Raw genomic sequence first — 21,860 nt, 5'->3', positions numbered from 1 at the left:
ATTAATAGGACATCCAAGTTGAGTCAAAGCGGAGGATTTTAGGGACAATAGGATAAGGTAATCAGAAAGGTGCTTAACATTGAAATGGGAAGACATGCTAGTAGGGGAATGGTGCCTAGGCTGTATACCAGCCAGTAGGTGGGTGAGGTAAAACTATTGCAATTATTAGGATATGAGAGATGGGAATATTATAAGGATATTGCTTGTGAAAATATTTTGGACATTAAATTAGTTTTTAATCCCTAAAAACATTCCATTACCTAACCAATTAGTACCATAATTGGTTTTACTAGATACATCTTATTTTTTATTAATAATTTTTTTAAAAAATTTATTTAAGTATGAAAAACTACTCCTGTTACAAAATACATGGAAAAACACAATATTTTATGTATGGATTTTATTATGGCAGAAGATAAATATCCACAACTAAACACTAATTTTAATATCTATTCCCATACTGAGACTCTAATTTTGTTAATAATTTCATCCACTTACCTTGCTAATTTTTTTAACATATCCATCACCTCATACAGTTACCAACTTAAAATTTTTTAACTAAATCATAGTTGACACATAATACTAAATTAGGTTCAGGTTCAGAACATAGTGATTCAACAATTCTATACGTTTTGAAGTGCTCACCGTGATAAGTATATTACAGTATTATTGATTATATCCCCTATGTTGTTTTTGCTATTTTTAATGATGTTTTGGTTGATCTTACAGAGTACTGTATGTTAGAAGAATCTTCAGGAAAGGATAAGGTATAGACAGAATTTTTTACATCTAACAAATTGTAAACTCATGATTTTTCTAGATATTTATTATTTTGCCAATATTTTGGATAAAAATTTAGTTATAGTTATTAATGATGTTCAGAAACATGAATCAATAATATTGTTCTTGGGCTTTAGTTCATAATAAAACTGATATTTTAATAACTATATATATTTTAGTATGTAATAATTATTTTTGTCCAAAAGCCCTTGCTGTCTAAACAACTTCAAACAAATGGGGTTTCTTTTAAAGCTTAGATGAGAATGTTGAACAGTCCTATCCAGTGTTTCAAATGATAACCATTTTACTTGGATGTGATTACTGCAGCTTCTTCATTATGTGACCAAGTGGCAGAGAATGAAAATGTCCTGTTCATTTATATCTGAATGGCAGCCATAGCTCTGATGTGTGTTTAAATTATCAATAGAATGCATTTAAACATATTTGTAAAGTCATTAGCAGTCATCTTCATTTGAAGCATAGATAGGAAGCCTCTCTAAAATAGGGAGAAATTTGGTGAGAATACACTGAACACATTTGGAAAAATCAAAACAAAGTTTTCTATTTCTGTAAAATTCTCTTTGAAAAAGAAAAACACTTAAATTTCTTTTGGATGTTCTAGAGTAGAGGTTTCCAACAGAAATAGAACTCAAGCAACATTTGCAACTTAAAGTTACATTTTAAAAATTAAAAAAATAGGGGTGCCTATGTGGCTCAGTGGGTTAAGCCTCTGGTTTTGGCTTAGATCATGATCTCAGGGTCCTGGGATCTAGCCCAGCATTGGATTCTGCTCATCAGGGAGCCTGCTTCCTCCTCTGTCTCTGCCTGCCTCTCTGCCTACTTGTGATCTCTCTCTCTGTCAAATAAATGAATAAAATCTTCAGGAAAAAGAAAAAAAAATTTTAAAGTTAAAATTAAAAAAATAAATGTGACATTGATTTGAATAATATTTTTTACTTAGCTCAGTATCTTTATTAAAATCTTAAATATAATCAATATAAAGTTAATGAGATAGTCTACATTTTTTTTTTTTTCCCACACTGTCCCTGATTTAGACTTAGAGTGCATCTCAGCTCAGACTACCTTCACTTCAAAAGTTTACTTGATCCATCAGGCTTGTGACTGACCTATTAGCACAAGCTCTAGTGCTTCCGAATAGAAACAATTGCTCAGTGCTCTCTCAGCAAGTATAGGTCATGTTGAAAGCATTACATTTATCTCCTCGTTGCAAATGAAGATATGTGTTCAAGTGACCATTGTAAGGAGCAGATTTACCCCAGGTTTTCTGATTCTGAATCCAGTGTTCTCTGATTTCTGCTCTACCATTCTGATGACGGTTATGTTGATGTATTTATGTTACATTGATTCTGAGCAGTGTGTAAAATATGGTGACATCTGGAAATTACTGGTATGAGTATATTCTCCCTTTGCTATAATTTTAAAAAATCTAATTACTGTGAAAAGTAAGCAGTAATGAAAATGATCAGCCCAATTCTAGGATTCCACACATTTCTTAGAGTTGTTTTTTTTTTTCCTTTTTTAAATAAATTAAATGAAAAATCCAAATCTGGTAGAGCAGAGAGATAGAAAAAAGTAAAAATAGAGGCTCAGAGGAAGACTTAACACTGTGGCATTATAGGGATTATTTGAGAAAGAGTTGAAATATTTATATGACTGGGAGGGTAAATAAGAAAATAGCAACTTTTCAGAAATACAGGAGTTTAATCTGGTCTTCAGCTTTGTGCAGTTCTCCATGCACATGTCTTACATTTTCTATTTTAGGGGCTGGAAATTCAGATCTCTTGAGAAATGTAAACACTGGCTCTTCACTTCCTGTTGTTTTGATGTTTTTAATCCAGTTTCTGGTCTTGACTAAGGGAGTAAAACACTATGCCTACATTACAAAGAGGTGAAAACTGATTTCAGATCCATTAGCAATTTGCTAGGAAAGAACTCTGCTTTATATTTAAATTGCTTTTCTCTTTAGTTTTACTTTTCTTTCATGCCAAAGGACAAAACCCCAAATATCAACACTTACAAAGATGATTGGTGGGGCGCCTGGGGGACTCAAGTCAGTTAAGTGCCTGCCTTTGATTCAGGTCATGATCCCAGGGTCCTTGGATTAAATCCCACATCAGGCTCCCTGCTCAGCAGGGAGTCTGCTTCTCCCTCTCCCTCTGCTTCTCCCCACTGTTCATGCTCTCTCTCTCAAAAAAAAAAAAAAAAAAAATCTTTAAAAGATTTTTATTTATTAGAGAGAAAGCACACAAGCTGGGGGGAGGAGCAGAGGGAGAAGCAGACCCCCTACTGAGTAAGGATCCCTATGCGGGACTTGATGCTAGGCGTTTGGGATCATAACCTGAGCCAAAGGCAGCTGCTTAATGGACTGAGCCACCCAGGTGCCCTCCAAAATAAATAAAATCTTAAAAAAAAAACATGATTGGAGACTCTATATCTAAACAGAGTACAAAGACATTTTGGCTAAAATGTAGAATGTATGAACAGGAAAATGTTTCATTAGCATGTATAGTAACTGTTATATAGTAAGTGTTCTTCAAATCAAAATCTAACATTAACACTTTTTGATATTTCGTGTTTTAAGATAATACATGAAATTTTCCCAGTGAAATCAAGATTTTGGGTTTCATTAGTTTGAGGTAATTTAAGTATTATACAACCACCAGATTTTTTTTTTTTTTCTGGAGAAGGTATTTTCCTCCAGATAATATATCTGAAAGTTAATCACTTGTTTTATTTTACAAAATATATAATTGATATCAATTTAATCTTAGGAGAGTCCATAGAAATGTAACAAGACTATAATCTCATGCAAGTAACTAGGATAAAAAGTCAGCCTTTTCTCTAAACACCAATGTATTATCAATTGCTGTTCTGATAATTTGTGGTCATATATATGTATATATTACCATTTCTCTTTTTGTTATAACAAAAAAGCATTCAGTTTCAAACAATTCCATTGTTTCTCCTTTGCTTTTTTATATTATTTTATTTCATTTTTTCTGAGTATTAGTATCTTCCTTACCAAGAGAAAATAATTGGTTTAGTAGCTTTATAATACTTTTTATGGGAAGGTGGTACTGTACATGGCTATGTTTTAATTATATACAAAGTCAGCTTTACATATCTGTTTTGTATTTTTTCCATGTATGTCACAAGAGATACGATATACTTTCTGGAACGTATGCTATTCCTATTCAGAGGTAGATAGCCTTGTGATTTCAAAATAGATTAATCATGTATTTTAAGAAAAAAAACATAATTATGAACCTTGGGTAGGTCCATATTCACTAATAATTTTATTTTTTCAACTTGCTCTGCAATCACATTCATAACGACTTATAATTCAAGGACTAAGTCTGACCTGCAGAAATTTGGAGAATTCAAGGACTTAAATGAGCTCTTGCGGTACGACACTTTGAACACATTGCCATGGGTGGGTGGAGGCAGCTGGTTTCCTGTTTAAAATATTTTTGAGAAGTTTTAGAAAGTTCAGTTCATTCTCAGCCCAGAGTTCCTTCATAAAAGAAGAGTTGAACATGTGTAAATATTTATATTTGGAAGATTAATCAGGAATATGTGATTAAACTCCAAAAACTGGGTTAGTTTGTATTAGAGTTTAGGCAGTTCTGTTATATTCAGTTCTTAGAACATGTTCAAAATAATTTCTTTGGATTCTTTCATAGCAAAATTTTGGTTCCATTTTAAGATGTGAAAACATCTTGATAATTTGCTGCAAGTGAATCTTTGAAGGAAAAAACCTAATATATACTTGAGTTTCTGTGAGTCAGATTTCACATGTAATCACAATCTGATTTCCATGAGAACATTTATATATTTATTTTTAAAGATTTTATTTATTTATTATTTATTTAAAGAGAGAGAGCACTAGCAGAGAGGGGCAGAGGGAGAAGGAGAGAGTATCTTAAGCAGGCTCTAAGCTCAACACAGCACCCACCACAGGGCTTGATGACCCTGAGATAATGACCTGAGCCAAAAATCAAGAGTTGGATGCTTAATGGATAGAGCCACTCAGGCACCCTGAGAACAGACATTTAAATCCATTTATTTCCTAATGTACCTTCAGAGCCCGAGAACAGTGTGCCTGACACACAGGAGAAATTCAGTAAATACTTGTCCATGGAATGCATCAAATCTCAAAAGCTAAGAAATGTTTATCCTTAGTCTATGTTAGGAACATGCAGAAACGAATAGACATTATTATATACACATATGTGTTGTTTTAATAAAGTGATTATCAAAATACACTGTTATATATGCATTTCCTGCATATATTTTGCCTTTGTTTCACATGAGTTGCTGAAAAGATTTTAAAACCCTAAAGTGGCTGAAAATTGAAATAAATATGGGTGCTTTTAAACGATTAAAACTACTCTTGTTAAATTAATTAAACAAAGAGGCCATTAGACTGATGTCACTCTAATGCTATGGTGACCTACATAAACCAAAATCTAAGCTGTAAGGTTAAAGAGATTGAAACTAAAGGTCAGCCAATCACAAACAGCCAACTAGGCTTTAAGCTATAATCAATCATTAATTTCCTTATGTTTGTTGCTTCTGCCTTTTATCTGCAAAAGCCTTTCCCTGGGGCACCTGGGTGGCTGAGCAGAGAGCCTGTTTCCTCCTCTCTCTCTTTCTCTCTCTCTCTCTCTCTCTCTGTCTGCCTCTCTGCCTACTTGTGATCTCTGTCTGTCAAATAAATAAAATCTTAAAAAAAAAAAAAAAAAAAAGCCTTTCCCTGAGCTCCTATGGGTAAAGAGCTCCAAACCACTTCTAGTTTAGAGCCGTCCCAATTTGAGTCAAGTATTTTTTCAAATTTTTAAAATGTTTAATATGCCCCAGTTTATCTTTTAAACTTGCTTAATTACCCCCTGCTCGCTTTTGGTTATGCGAATTGGAGTTTGCATAACAATTTTTCAGTCCAATGTAGTGTGACAGGGAGGTTTGCTAGAGTCTTCATCTTTGAATAGGGGGCTTTATGTAAAGGGATGCTGATTTAAACAACAACAAAAAAACCCAGTAGGGCCAAAGATTTGTAAAGAGATAGTAAGCAATGTTTTTCACTTAGATTTCTTAGCTCTACCTTTGTTTTATCAACTAAGGAAGTCATTTGTAAACCTCAGTGAAGAACTTTCATAAATGGACAGTCATTTGCATCAACACACTCAGCGGGTGGTAAACCCCCATTCACAGTGTCACTATGAATCACACATATGACTTCCATCTGATTAAAATAACATGCAGGGGCGCCTGGGTGACTCAGTCTGTTAAACTTCTGCCTTCTGCTCAGGCCCTGGGATGGAGCCCTGAGTTGGGTTCACTGCTCAGGGGAGCGCATGCTTCTCCCTCTCCCTCTGCTGCTCCCCTTGCTTGTGTTCCCTGTCTCTTTTTCTGCCAAATAGATAAATAAAATCTTAAAAAATTAAATAAATAAAAATGCAATAACAAAAAACCCCAAGTATTTGATTATGAATGTCAGAAAAAAAAAAAAATTTCTCCCAATCTGCCTTAACAATCTAGAAAATAAAGTCTTTACTGTCAGTTTCGTAGTCTGCATTGCTTTTGAATGCTTCCAGGGTATTCTCTGGGTATTGGTAAATTTATTGATTTTTCTCTTCTCTTCTCTTCTTTTTTTTTTTTAATGTCTTAATTTAATTTTAGTTTTTTCAGTGTTCCAAGATTCATTGTTTTGCTTCTTTTCTTCCTTTCTTTTTTTTTTTTTTTTTTTTTTGAGAGAGGGACTCTATTTTGAAGAATTTTCTTAATTAGGAAGTCTAAATATAAAATCATACAGAACTTCCATGGAAAATATCAAGAAAACAGTTTTCTTACTAGAATTGGTAAGCTTTAAGAAAGTTATTGATTTAGGGCGAGGCACAGGAGTTTTGAAAGGGATAGCAAGGTGATTAAGTGATTGAAAGGTAGAAGGTTTTGTGGAAGGTTGGAACAGGAGAGAGAGCAGGGATGACAGGTGATGATCTTGGTGTTCTGTGAAGTGTGAAGGACAGCAGTCTGCCTCCCATGGGAAGGAGAAAAGCCGAGTTAAAAGAGTGACTGTCTGGAGCTAGAGGAAACAAATACCAGACTGACTTCGGATTTAAAGCACTGGCCACGTTCACTTAAATCGGAAGATGATATCACCAAATGTGGGTATCTTTTGTTACCCGTGTTGGAAATGCAATAGATTTTCCTGCTGACATAGAATGCAGTAGAACTCCCATGAAGTAGAAGCATAAATATACTTAGAGTGTTAGATTTTCATTATTGCATGATCAGTGCTTCATCTTTTATCGTTAAACACTGTTATAAGTCCTGGTTGAGTTTACAGAAAGGAAAATCAGCTTTTCATATCTCTATTAGGAAGTTCCAGTATTTTATTTATTTATTTATTTATTTATTTATAAGATTTATGTATTTATTTAGAGAGAAAGAGAACAAGCATGCAAGCTGGAGGAGGGGCAGAGGGAAAGGGAGAGAATCCTCAAACAGACCCTCTGCTGAGCGCAGAGCCCCACTAGGGTCTCAGTCCCACAAGGGTGTCAGCTCATGGGATCAGGACTTGAGCCAAAATCAAGAGTTGGCCACCCAATTGACTGAGCCACCCAGGCACTCCCAGAAGTTTCAGTATTTTAATAAGAAAATATATTTGAATCATTTTATTTAGAAAGATTCAAAATCCACATCACATTAATATGTCAAGTAGTCTTTGTTCTACTTTATGAAAAGTGTTAAGTTTTTTAAAAATGTATTCTGTGACAAATTTTAAATGTTAACCAAATGATTTATTTCAGAAGATATTTCTCTTTTATATCCTCTGAACTTTATAATCATGTAGAAACTGTGGCTCTGTGTGATCTCTTGATGATGGACGTTATAAAGCAGTAGAAAACAACTGTCTCTGGTGGTTCATTTTAAGTAATAGGAAAGCATTTGAAAAAACATCGTAATGAGTTTGAGTAGCTCCTTTGTATGTTAGGGTTAAATATATGTATAGCATAAATTATATCTGTTACATGTTGAGTATTAATTGAGTAGGTTGATACTTTGAATTAATCAAGAGGAAGAAAAAGAAATCTAGAATTTAGTGAATATTTAAGAATTATCTATTTTTAAAATACAGAACATACATATTTAGTTCAAATTGAAACTTCTGCATTTTTTGTGAAAGAAATATTCTCTCTGAAGAATTAATATAAGAATAGAGCCTTGATACCCAAAGGAAGCTGAGTTATTTTGGTAATCCAGGACTAAAAGCTTGGCGAGAATAAGAAGTGCAATCTCCAGGTATGCAAGAACAGGAAGCCCGGAGAGGCTGGAGTGGAAAGACGAAGGGAGACCAGCAGGTAAGGCTGGTGTCGCTCCCGTAAGGATCCTGGATTTAATCCTGAGAAGAACAGGAAAGCAAATTAAGGTTTTTCAGCAAAGATGAAATAATCAGATTAAAAATGCAAAAATATCTCTGCAGTTGGTGAGTGGTGAACAGCATTGGAAGGGAGAACTGCTGGTACTCTTTTCCAGGAACCTGAGTGAGGGGGCTATCTTTGGACTCAAGTGGCTGAGAAGGAGAAAAGTAGCCGTAGATTAGAAACTTCCTTGACGGTGAAATGAACAGGGCCTGGTAATTGATTGGAAATAGGGGATGATGAAGAAGGATCAGTAAAGGAAGTTTAAATTTTTGGCTTACACAAACTGAGAGGATAGTGGTGATATTGATTAATGGGAAAAAATGGAGGAAAGCCGGTTAATCTTCACAAGAGTAAGAAATAGAGGCATTCCCTAAACTCCCTGAAGCAGCAAAATTCATGTTTTCTGTTTCCACGTAAACACAAACACACACAGCAAATAACTCTTTGCATTTCCAACAGACCTGAGGATTCCACATGAAGAAAATAAGATTAATTTGTTGAGGCCCAATGGACATGCATAAACATAATTGCATGCACATGGATTTTGGCAGTTGTAAGCTCTTTTAATTGAATGGTTCAGTTGGTTTCCTCTAGACTCATTAATTATCTTCTATCTTCTAGTTCCCTCTAGGTTCATTAATTGAGTATCTTCTATATTCTAGTCACTGTGAACACAAAGATAAAAAGCAAGTTGCAGAAGCTCATAGAAGCTCATAGCCTGATGGTAGAAACGATTATTAAAATTACTATGTGATGTCATAAATCCAGAATAAGATAATTAACTAGAGCATGGGGCCACAGATAAAAAAGGAGCGAACTGAGCAGGAAACTTAGTTTAGACACATCATTTTTCTCAGTTAGCCATTCTCCCCCCCACCCCCATTATATGCTCAGATACCACACACAGCCCCACACATGCGTGTGCGTGCGTGCATACACACACACACACACACACACACACACATACACACACACACAAATTGCTAAATTGAACTGTATTTGGGTTTTCAAATAGTTTCTACACCAACATCCTTTTATAGGCACAAAATCTGTTCTTTTTAAGACTGTGTAGCTCATATATTATAAGTGTAAGCTAAGAGTTGATGACAGGACCAGAGTAGAGTAATAGAACAGCTTTGCTTTTAATGTATGTGAGCCCTTTATATGTGAATTGTGCATCCTGTTTGGACTGGAACCAAGGAAACATCAGTTTGAGTTGTTTATTTCAGTGTATCATTTCATGGTTCCCATAGCTTCAGATAATTTGGAAGTGGGTTTGTTTACATTCCTCTATCTTCTTCTTTGTTTTTTCCTTAAGTGCTTTGCTTTCTAAGTTGTATTAATCTCATTTTTTCTCGATTTCATTTTAGCAGATATTTTATTGCCCAAAGGAGGGATAGAAAATAGAATAAACTGTTTAAAGAGCTGATTGTCAGGATTTTATCTGCTATCTTCACCGAAAACTTGGTACTGGTAATAAGAAAAGTGTGAACATTGGTTTTATATTCTATATTTTAGTTTTAGTCATAAATTCATGATATGCAGAAAGGGAATCTTATATAGTAAAAAGAGTCATAAAATAATAGTTAACCCTATCGAATGTCAGCACTGTGCCTGGATCTCTACGTAGTACAGCATTGCAATCCCAAAGCAAACTGATGAAGTAGGTCTCATCACTCCATGTTTATTGTTCAGACTTATCTGGAAAAGTTGACTTCTCCAAGATCTCACACCTGGTGGGAGGTTATATCAACCTCCTTTGCAGGATACCCTCCTTCCAATTTCCTTCTCACCTTTTGGAGTAACAAGAGAAAGTACAGAAGTTTTCTTCAAAAAGCTAATAGCTATTGTAAAATCAGGAATAATGGCTAAAAGCAGCAGTAAATAGTTAAGAGATGTTTGACTAACGTTGAGGTATAACATATGGGAAAGAAAATGCTTTTATATTCAAGTTAACTTGTTATAGTAACAAGATGTGCTTACCTGCTTTGTTGTTTTACCTTATGATAGTATATTTAAGCCAGAACAGTCCCAAAGTAATCAGAATACTTTCTTATTCACTGTTTAGGGGGAAAAAAAAAAACTATCTTCAGTTTATTTTATTTTTTTTAACTTGTAGGAATATCTGCTGTTTTAAAATGTTACTTTTTTTTTTAAATTTCAGATTTTTTATTTTATGAAATGTTTAATTGACTTACGATATTTGAGAGTTCTTCTGAGTTGTGCAGATTACTTTAAAGCATAGTAGAAATTTGAATATTGGTTTGTTTTCTAGATTTTATGCAACAGAACTTAGTGGGAGACTTGAGACTCTGAGGTCAGATCTTTTATGCTGCCAAAGATTGTTAGAAATTTAAAAGTAGATCTGGCTTTTGTAAATATAATGAGAAAGTAGAATTCAACATTTGAATCTAGTCTTCCAAAATATCAAGTTACTTTCTTTTTTCTTTTTTTCCATTTTAATTTAAGCATTTGAAGAGCAAAATAATTTTCTTTATTCTTTTTTTATGTGTTCCAAATTTTTGAAAATGGAAATATGTTCAAAGAATTTAGAAGTGGTTGGGTTTGTCTCCTACCATGCCCACCCCCCACTACAATTTGTTTTAGTCCTCATTATTTTGAGGCAAGCCCAGATAATCTTGTTGGTTATCTATCTAAATTAAACATTTTTATAAATGCAAGAAAGATAATGGTAAATGGAGACATTATCAAGCATATGATCATAGTTTTTGTGTGTGTGGGTGTTTATGGGAAACAGGACAATTGGCTCTTTTGTCATGAAACTTAAGGGCCTTACAAACCATTTGTTTGCTGTGACTCAAGCCTTCATTTCCATTAAGAGGAGAGATATTTGATAATGAAATTCTGATAACCCAACTTAACTCTTTTAATAAGCTTTGATTTCATGTAACAAAGAAACATCCTGAGAATTTAATCTAGGTGATTGCATAAGTAAAGCATGAATCAAATAGTATATTATGTTAGGTTTCCTTGCATTAAAGAGACATGAGTAGAGAAAGAAAACATTTTAATTATATTATATGAACAAATTTCATCAAGCTTTTTGTTGAGTTAAGCAGTGAATTAACTGGATTTTTTTTTGTTTTGTTTTCTGCCCATTCAAAATCCACATAATAAACTATTTCAGTACAACTAATTGGGAATCATTTCATTTAAGCGCGAGGTATTGTCCTTTCAGGGAATATATTTCCTTTCAAGCAGAGCTGATCTACAGTTTGCTGACAGCTGTGAGCTACATGAGCTAGTCGTGTCACCGTGTTCTCCCCATCCTGTGACCAAAGACACTGATACGTTCTTCTCTAGCGCAAGCAGAGGGATAATTTCCCTTCTTCTGGGCTGTCCCTGTGCGTCCATTAGAGTACACACTACAACATATTGTGATAACACTCCCTGTATCCTGTGGATTCTGACACCTAATCCAAAAGCTTCTTCAGGGCTAGAAATCTGGGTAGATGTAGTATTTGGAAAGACAGCCTGGCAACTGGCTGTTTCCTTATTATCTAAATGATGAGGCTCATCAGTGTTGGCTTCCTGTAAAGTGAGCAGGTTGTGAACATATGCTGCTCAATGGATTTTTAAAAAGGACACACCCATGTAGCCACCACCCAGATCAAATAATAGACCCTTGTTAGCATTCTAGAAGCCTCCCTCAGGCCTTCTCCCAGTCATAGCCTTTCTAACTAAGGGTAAACACTATCAATCTCTGTCATGAAGAGTAGCTTGGCCTCTTCTTGAACTCCTTATAAATGGGATCATCCAAAAGGTATCATTTTGTACCAGTTCCTTTCACTCATCATTATGTATAGGAGATGTATCACTCTGCAGCGCCAGAGCACCCATTTTTATTGTTCTACAGTTTTCTATCCATGACTATAATGAACTTTCTGTATCTATTTTTAGTTTATGGAAAATGGACAGTTTTAGTTTTGAGCTATTAGGAATAATGCTACTATGAAAATTCTTACGGGTAGTGGCTTTACATTGAATTCCCTTGATAACTGATGATGTAAGAACATTTTATATGTTTAGTGACTGAAGATCATCTTTCATGAAGTATATTTAAACATATCTGTCATGTTATTAAAAAATCATGTTAGATTTTTCTTGAAAATTTCTGATAATTCTTTATACATCCTAGACTTGAATCCGTAGTAGGTATACATATGGCCAAGGGCTTCTCCCATGCAGTTGTTTGCATTTACATTTTGGGAACAGTATCTTCTCATGAACAGAAATTTTTAGTTTATTAATAAAGTTCAGTGTACAAACATTCACCCTAATGCTTGCTATCCTGTTTGCTTTCTACAAGGTAATGAGAGATTTTTCTTAATTAACTTTTTTTTTTGTCAGTTCTCTAATGGAAGTGAACTTTTTATATGGTGTGATATAGCAATTAGTTCCATATGGATATATGGTTGACTAGCACCCTTTGTTGAAAAAAGGAAAAATAATTTCTCATACTGAACTGTCATAAATCAGGTACCATTGACATGAGGGTCTGTATTTGGACTGTGTTCTCTTGCGTTAGTCTATTTGTCTCTCCTTGTGCCAAAACTTCATTGTTCTAATTATTGTAGCTTTATATTGTTTTCATATCCAGTCATATAATTCCTTTTGTTCTTCTTTAACATTTTCTTGGCATTTTTCACTATTGACATTTACAAAGGAATGTGTAGAATCGACTTGCCAGTTTCCACCAAATCAATCTTTTTGGTTTTTGAGTGGGATTACATTGAATCTGTAGGTCGATTTAGGGAAATGTCATCTTTCAATCTTAAGCTTTCCAATCCATAATCATGACATAGCCCTTCATTTATTTAGATATTATTTAGTTTCTTTCAATAATGTATTGTGGATTATAGAACATATGTTTACATATCTTCTGTGATATCCCTAGCCATTTTGATATATTTAATGCAATTATAAAATGACATTGTTTTAAAAAAAATTTTTTTTTTAAAGATTTTATTTATTTATTTGAGAGACAGAGATCACAAGTAGGCAGAGAGGCAGGCAGAGTGAGAGGAGGAAGCAGGCTCTCTGCTCAGCAGAGAGCCCGATGCGGGGCTCGATCCCAGGACCCTGGGATCATGACCTGAGCTGAAGGCAGAGGCTTTAACCCATTGAGCCACCCAGGCGCCCCTGTTTTAAAAATTTTATATTTGATATGTATTTGTTTCTAGAACATAGAAATACATGTGATTGTGTATGTTGACTTTATATCGAATAACATTACTAATTTCACTTACTGGTCGTAACGGTGAATTGATTTGAATTTTTACTACATACTACAAGCATGTTACAGTATAGTTTTATTTCTTCCTTTCTACTCCTGTTTAATTTTCTTTTCACTTACTGTATAATACTGAGTGGTAGTAATAGCAGGTACCCCTTTCCTGTTTTCCATTTGGGGGAGAAGCTTTCAATAATATATTTTTAAGGATTATTGCTTTAGGTTTTCTGTGGATAACTATTATCATATGACATATTTTTCTTTTTGTATTTGATTTGCTTGGATTTTAAATCATAAACTGCTTTGAATTTTATCAAATGCTCTTATTTATTGAAATTCTTCTCCATTTTATTAGCATGGTTTATTAAATAAATTGCAGTAGTTGATAAGCAGACGCTAAACCAAAGTTATGTCCCTGGAATATATTCAACTTCTTTATGATATATTAATCTTTTTAATCACTAGGTTTTTCTTGCTAATGTATCTATGTATGTTTTTATATTGATGTTAGTGGGAGATATTTGTCATAAAGTTCTTGTCAGGTCTTCGTATGATGGTTGTTTTGACTTCACAAAATTAATGGGGTTGTGTTCACTCATTGTCTTTTATCTAGAAGTGTAAAAAATTAGTATCATTTCTATATATGAAAATATTATCTTTATAAATTCTTTATAAATAATCTTTGGTGGATTCTGGAGACACTTTTAAATATCTCTCATTCATTTACTCTTTCATTCAACCACAAATATTTGCTTAATGTTTACTTTAACTCACACACTGACCTCGCCCCTGGGGATGGAATGATGAGTGAAAACAAACATGGTCCTTACTCACACTGAGCTCACAGCTTAGTGGGAAATACAGAGAGTAATCAAATAATTTTAAAACATGGACCAAACTCTGTTAAACATTTCTGAAGAAAGGGTACAAGTTCAGAATTCGCAGTAAGTGGAGGCTTTTGGAGGCTTCCTAAGGAAGCTAACAGTCAGAAATTGATCAGTTAATTCACCTTCTCTTACTTGAACTGACATCTAATTCTTGTGGTTAGAATGCTGCTACTTGACCAATAACTTGACCAATAACTGTTGGTCAAGTGTGCTTTATTTTATGTTTTGTAGCAGATTTCCCAAAGTAAAGGAGTTTGGTAATCCAGGAGCAAATTCATGTCCTTCACTGTAACTGAATATCTGGCACAAAAACTGCATATTTAAGTCAAGAAAGGAAAACACTGACAATAAATGAGCCTCACTGGGCTCTTAATAGCAATGACTAAAATAAATACTTGCTGCCTTTCTTAAATTCGGTGTAGTCATTTCTCCTACCTTTTTTTTATCAGTGTTTGTATTTTCTAGGTAGTTGCATTTTATATACTTTTTTCTATCTTAAATTTCCTAAATATGGTATTTATATGTTATATTAACTGTGATTACACTGGAAATTAACTAATGCAGTACAAAGGCATGCCAAACAGGCAACAAGATGATATACACAATTTGTTGGAAAGGTCTTTTTTTTTTTAAGATTTATTTATTTATTTTAAAAAGACAGAACATCAGGGATGGGGAAGAGGGAGAATCCTGAAGCAGACTCCGCACGGAGCACAGAGCCCATCCTGGGGCTCAATCCCAGGACCCTGAGATCATGACCTAGCAGAAATCAAGAATCGGCTGCTTAATGAACTTGAGTCACCCAGCACCCCACAAAGTTTTGTTTTTGTTTTTGGATATCATATATATTTATTGTAGAAAATGTAGGACATGCAGATGAACTAAAAGGAATTACCCATTTTTCTACCATTTAGAAACCACTTACAGTATTTTGCTAATATTTACCCCAGACCTCTTTTTATGCATAATTTACCTTTCTTACTTTTGTTTTTATTTTTTGTTAACTCCCACTTTATTTTAAATTTTTTTTAATTTTATTGTGTTATTATGTTATTAAAATTTTATTATGTTATGTTAGTCATCATTAGTTTTTGAGCAAAGTTCTTTATTTAAAAATTATTTCTTAGGGAAAGTATCAATAGTATTTAACTAGTAAGTTAAATTAATTTAAAAAAATTAAAATACCCAGTATGTCATTTTGAATAAAGAGTATAAATATTATGTAATGTAACTTTAAGTAAAAATAAAATATCTAAAAATAATTTCAGAATTCCCTTAGGTGACAACAGCCAAATAGTTGCAAGATTTGTATTATTCTTTTTGGAACATAAATGAATTTGGAGGTTTTGTTAAATACACTGTCAAGTTTCACTTTAAACTAGTAACTCGTAAAACTGTGAAATCAGAGCCCATTCTAAATGTCACAGGAATTGCTTTGGAAGTTTTCTAACAACAATGGAATTTTTTATTGTTTAAAACAGAAATTTTACAGATGTAAATGGATTAATGTTTAACGTATCAAACTGATATCTTTGTTTGAAATAAGGAATTTTAAAATATGATTTCTAATTACATTCCTGAAATAGATTTAAGTGAAAGAACAGTAGCCAGGAAAATGAAAATACTAGCATGTGCACATTGTCACTCTAATAGTAGAGAAGAGCCAGACTAAAGTGGTATTATAAATACTTGGAAATCTTTTCTGTTAGACCAGAGACTGTGCAGTTACAATTAATAAAATTTATCTGTAATAATAAAAAGTTAGAACAGTTTTTTCTGAGGAATTTGTCTGTCGTACATAGACCCACTCTCACACATCTACATCTGCACTCAGAATAAGTAGAAAATGGGCATAGAAAGATAAATACAATCAAATATACTATTTGGGTTATGGTGAAAAGTGAAAAGACTCAAATATGTGAAATGCTTAAGAAAATGTTTGATAATTGCTCTCACTCTGTCTCTGGATTTCACTATAGATACCAAACTCTTCAGTTTATCATCATCTGATTTACAGAAATTATTCTTATATCAAAGATAATAAATATTACAAAATATATTAGTTGTTAAGCACTGAAAATACATGTTATTCTCAAATTGATTTCAATTCATAAAACTAAAAATCAGATTTCAATGCCACTTTATGTGTTCAAAATAAGCACTACTAAACTTAAATAAGGTGCTATTTGCATGGACAGCTTTCCTTATACTATTGTAATTTGCATTGAAAAACGGGAAAGAAGAAGTCTAAATAATTTGTAGAGCAATTTTCATTTTTCAAAAGCAAAACAATATCTTGATTTTAATTGTAAAATTTCTTTTTAATAAATTTAGCATTTATTAGAATGTCAAAATGTACAAATGAGCATGCCCATTTTTATATATAGCTATAGAGAAAAATCCTATTTGTTGAGTTACCTAATTATAGGTAGTCATGTGCTCTTGAGAAACATTTTAGGAAAGTAAATCTGTACTCTATTTACTTTTTAAGTTATTAAAGGCATTGTTTCATGTCAGTTTATATTTCCTGATACTATTACCCTTCAAAGGGCCAACTTATACCAGTGAAAACCCAGAATATTTTTCCCTTGTTGGTTTTTTATTTCCCAGATGTCAGCAGAGGCAAAAAATAGATTTTTCTGAAAATTAACATTTTTTTGGTGAAAACTTCAGTCTTTTAGTTATTTTAAAGTAATTTGTAAAGAAACTTTTCTCTGCTGTCAAACCAATATCAGAGTTTTAGAGAAATTACTAATAAATGGAAGCTGTCTGTAGACTCTAAAATTGTTTTGGGATTTCAATCAGCTTAAATAAAATAAGCAAAAACAATAAAAGGTAATTATGTTCATTTGTGGCCATCCTCCTGATTACACATCTCGTTTGCTTGGTCTGTGATGCCTTTCTTCCTTTTTGGATTAATCTCATAATGTTCTTCCTATAGACTAATGGCATGAGTACCTGTCCTTTGTGATAAGCTTCAAAAAGACAAGCCAGTTTTACCTTAGGTCAACACAAGTAAATTAAACAAGATAATATAATATTTCATACATTTGATTCCCTGAATAGAATGTATCTTTACATTTTAAGATCATCTGAAGCTAAAATTGACTTACTTTAATACTATGATTGGCATTTTGGATTGAGATTTACTGTTTCTGATTCCCTCATTTTATAATCACTTTAGTAAAGTCAGTTAGCCTGACTTTAATTGGTCAGTTTTAACAATTTATTTCTTAAGTATTGACACTTTTGTGTGAGGTTGGAGTAAATTGTGATGGATAGCAATGATAATTGATAATTTGAGGAAGTGCTTTTTTGTAGTCATATGCTGCCTTTCTGTTTTGTAGTCATATGCTGCCTTTCTGTTTTGCTGCACAACAAATTATACCAGCATTTAGTGGTTTAAAACAGTATTTATTGTCTCACAGTTTGTGTGGGTTAGGAATCCAGGTGTGGCTTAGTTGGGTGTCTGAAGGGGATGTAATGAAAGTGTCTACCAGGGCTAGAGTGATCTTTAGGCTCAACTTGGGGTGGATGTGCTTCCAAGTTTCCTCAGAATAGTGTGGGCAGTACTTAATTTTTTATAAGCTGTTAGTCAGTTTCTTGACTTAGTTCCTGAGCCTCTCTACAGGACAGCTTATGAAATGGCTCTTGGCTTCATCAGAGTGATCACCAAAAGGGCAGTTGACAGAGTGCTGCCAAGATGGAAGTCACACTCTTTTCATAACCTAACTTCAGAAATGATGCTTTTCATTCTGGCAATGTCATATTCACTAGAAGCCGATCACTAGGGCCAGCCTCAATGAACAGGAGGGAATTACACAAGGTTGTGACTACTAAAAGTTGGGAGGAAACATTCTGAACTGTTTTTCTTACCGTTCTATCCAATTTCCTAGGCTTTAGGAATGCTTTGAAGCCATAGAACAAAACATAGTTATGTGGCTTGAAGTCATGGCCCTAATCTTGCTTTTTTATTGGCATTTATTTTTTATTAGCAATACCCAAAATGATCACATCATTACTTAGCCACTATCTATAACTAAAATCTAAGGATAAGAGTTAAAATGAAAAAAATTATATGCTATAATGTTCACATTATTTCCACAAGGATGTGGCACATTTTCAAGTGGTGAAAGAAAAGAACTAAAAATCATATATCTGGTGAAATGATTCTTCAGGAAATAAAGGGAAATATAGAGACCAGTTGAAGAGAAACTACCCTTAAAAGAAGTTCTTCAAACAGAAATAAAATGATAAAAGAAAGAATCTTGGTACACCAGAATACAAGGACAATCACATGCCACAAATATGATTACATATAATAGAATATTTTATCCTCATAAATTTTATAAATCACATTTGATAATTGAAAGAAGAATCACAGAACTATCTTATATTAAAGAAAGTGATATTTAAGAATGGAGCAGGTACAAGCACCTATAAGGAAGTAAGTTTTCCTCATTTCACTCAAAGTGGTGAAATATTGATTTCAATTGACTCTGATGTCACATTTGTATATTTTAATTCCCCGGGCAACAAGTTTGAAAACTATACAAAGTGATACACTCAAAAACTTTTTAAGTGTTGGGACGCCTGGGTGGCTCAGTTGGTTAAGCAGCTGCCTTCGGCTCAGGTCATGATCCCAGCGTCCTGGGATCGAGTCTCACATCGGGCTCCTTGCCCCGCAGGGAGCCTGCTTCTCCCTCTCCCTCTGACTCTGCCTTCCACTCTGTCTGCCTGTGCTCGCTTTCGCTCTCTCTCTGACAAATAAATAAATAAAATCTTAAAAAAAAAAAAAAACTTTTTAAGTGTATCAGGCAGACAATATCTTTAAAAATGCTCAAGTGATCTGCATGAAAGGAAAAGAAAAAAGTGTGACAAACATGAATGAAGTAAGGGAAACAGAAAAAACAGTAATATGGCCAATATAAGCTCTAGCATATCAGTAATTATCTTAAATGTAAATGGCATAATTTCACCAATTAAAAGACAGAGATTAGCAGGGTGGATAAAACAAAAGAACAAACAAAACAAACAAAAACTAGAGAGGTAGAAAACCATAAAGAAACCCTTAGCTATAGAGAACAAACTGAGGGTCGCTGGAGAGGAGGCAGGTGGGGGATGGGTTAAATGGGCGATGGCTATTAAGGAGTGTGCTTTTGATGAACACCAGGTGTGGTAAGTGAATGATAAATCACTAAATTCTACTCCTGAAACTAATATTATATTGTATTGTTAACCAACTAGAATTTAAATAAAAACTTGAATAATAAATAAAAAATTTAATAAAAATTTTTTTTTAAATGAGCAAAGTATATGCAATTAACAAGAAACTCATTTCAAACTCAATGACATACAGAAGTTGAAATTTAAAAATCAAAAAAATGCACCATGCAAGCATTTTTTAAAATTTATGTTCAGTTAGCTACTGTATAGTACATCATTAGTTTTTGATGTGATGTTCAGTGATTCACTAGTTGTATGTAATACCCCGTGCTCATCACAACACATTCCCTCCTTAGTACCCATCACCCTGTTATTCCATCCTCCCCCTGCCCCCAAAACGCTGTTTGTTTCCTGGGATCCATAATCTCTCATGGTTCATCTCTCTCTCTCTGATTTGTTAAAATGAAAGCTAGAGTGTCTATATTAATATCAGAGAAGTTACTTAGAGTGAAACAAAACAAAAACACCACAGATTTACAGACCAAGAGGAACATTTCATGATAAAAAGATCAATCCACAAGGAACACATAATGATCCTAAATGAGTACGCAACAAAGTAATATAATTTTTAATTGCATGAAGCAAAACCTGGTGGAGCTGAATGGTGAAATTATGGCTGGAAACTTCAACAACTCCTCACAACTTATAAGCTAACTAATGAGTCTAGGAAACAAGACCAAAACTCTGTGAAGATAGAGATCTGAGTAATGCAGTCAACCAAAATGATCTAATTGTCACATATAGAACATTCTACCCCCAAACTGTAGAATACATGTGTTTTCAAGTGCCATGGAATCTGTGCCAAGACAAACTGTGTCCTAGGCCAAAACAGCCTTTAATACCGAAACAATGAAAATTATGCAGGGTATGTTCTCTTATCATAATGGAATCAACCAGAAATCAACAATAGTTGTATTTCTAAAGAAGTAAAGAATTAAACAGAACATGTCTAAATAATGCCTGGGTCAATGAAGAATTCTCAAAGGAAATAAAAATTATACATAACTGAATGAAATAAAATTATAGCATATCAAATATTTAGGAGACAACTAAAGGAATGCAAAGAACAAAATTTGTAGCACTAAATTCTTACATTAGAAACAAGGAAAAGCCTGAAAACAGTAAACTCCTACTTAAGAAATTAGGAAAAGAAGACAAAATATACCCAAATAAAGAAGAAGGAAGGATGAGGCACCTTGGGTGGCTCAGTCATTAAGCTTCTGCCTTTGGCTCAGGTCATGATCCCAGGGTCCTGGGATCAAGTCTTGTGTCAGGCTCTCTGCTCATTGGGAAGCCTACTTTTCCCTCTTCCACTGCCCCTGCTGTCTGTCTGTCTGTCTGTCTCTCTCTCTCTCACTGTGTCTCTCTCTGTTGAATAAATAAATAAAATCTTAAAATTAAAAAAAAAAGAAAGAAGGAAATAATAAAGGTAAGAGCAGAGATCAATGAAATTCAAAACTGGAAAATAGTAGAGAAAAATCAGTGAAAACAAAGTTGATGCTTCAAAAAAGAATAGTTAATGAATATCTATTCATTAGATATAGAAAAAGAGAGTAGAAATAAATCACCATTGATGATGTCAGGTTATAATAGAGAAATCACTATAAATCATGCAGCTACTAGGAAAACAGGTGAATATTATGAACATCTTTATGATCATAAATTAGCAATCTAGGAGAAATGGACCAATTCCTTGAAAAACATAGCTATCAAAATCAACCAAAATGAAACAGTAATTTGTCTTACAAATATTAAATAAATTTAAATTTATAATTAAAACTCTTAAAAAAATGAAATTGGCACACCCATTTGGCTTCACTGAAGGATTCTATCTGTTTTAATCTATTCAGGCTGCTGGAACAAAATGTCACAAAATGGGTAGGTAATAAACAACAGAAACCTATTTCTCATAGTTTTGGAGTCTGGGAAGTCCATGAACAGGGTACCAGTGTGGTCACATTTTGGCAAGGGCCTTCTTCCTGGTTCATAGCTTGTACCTTCTCACTGTGTCCTCACATGTGGGAGGGACAGGCACGCTCTCCAGGGCCTCTTTTATAAAGTCACTAATCCCATTCATGAGGTTCCATCTTCATCACCAAAGCACTGTGCAAAGACTCCACTTCTTAATACCATCATATCAGGTATTAGGCTTTCAACATATGTTATTTGGGCAATGGGAGATTGGGAGGTAGTCACAAACATTCAGACCATAGCACTACTAAGTATTTTAAGTATTAACATACTCTTCCTAAAAATTAAAGACGGCCT

General features: G+C 33.7%; 1 protein-coding gene across 1 annotated transcript in view; it reads left to right on the top strand.

The window, feature by feature from the left end:
- The window catches only part of CCDC102B (coiled-coil domain containing 102B), a gene marked incomplete at its 5' end in the record, with an annotated part of 123,027 nt that overhangs the window by 4,486 nt on the left and 96,681 nt on the right, over positions 1 to 21,860 (top strand).

This window comes from Mustela nivalis (genome assembly GCF_964662115.1).
Source record: "Mustela nivalis genome assembly, chromosome: 14".
NCBI lineage: Eukaryota > Metazoa > Chordata > Mammalia > Carnivora > Mustelidae > Mustela > Mustela nivalis.
This window is presented reverse-complemented; position numbering and strand designations above follow the sequence as displayed.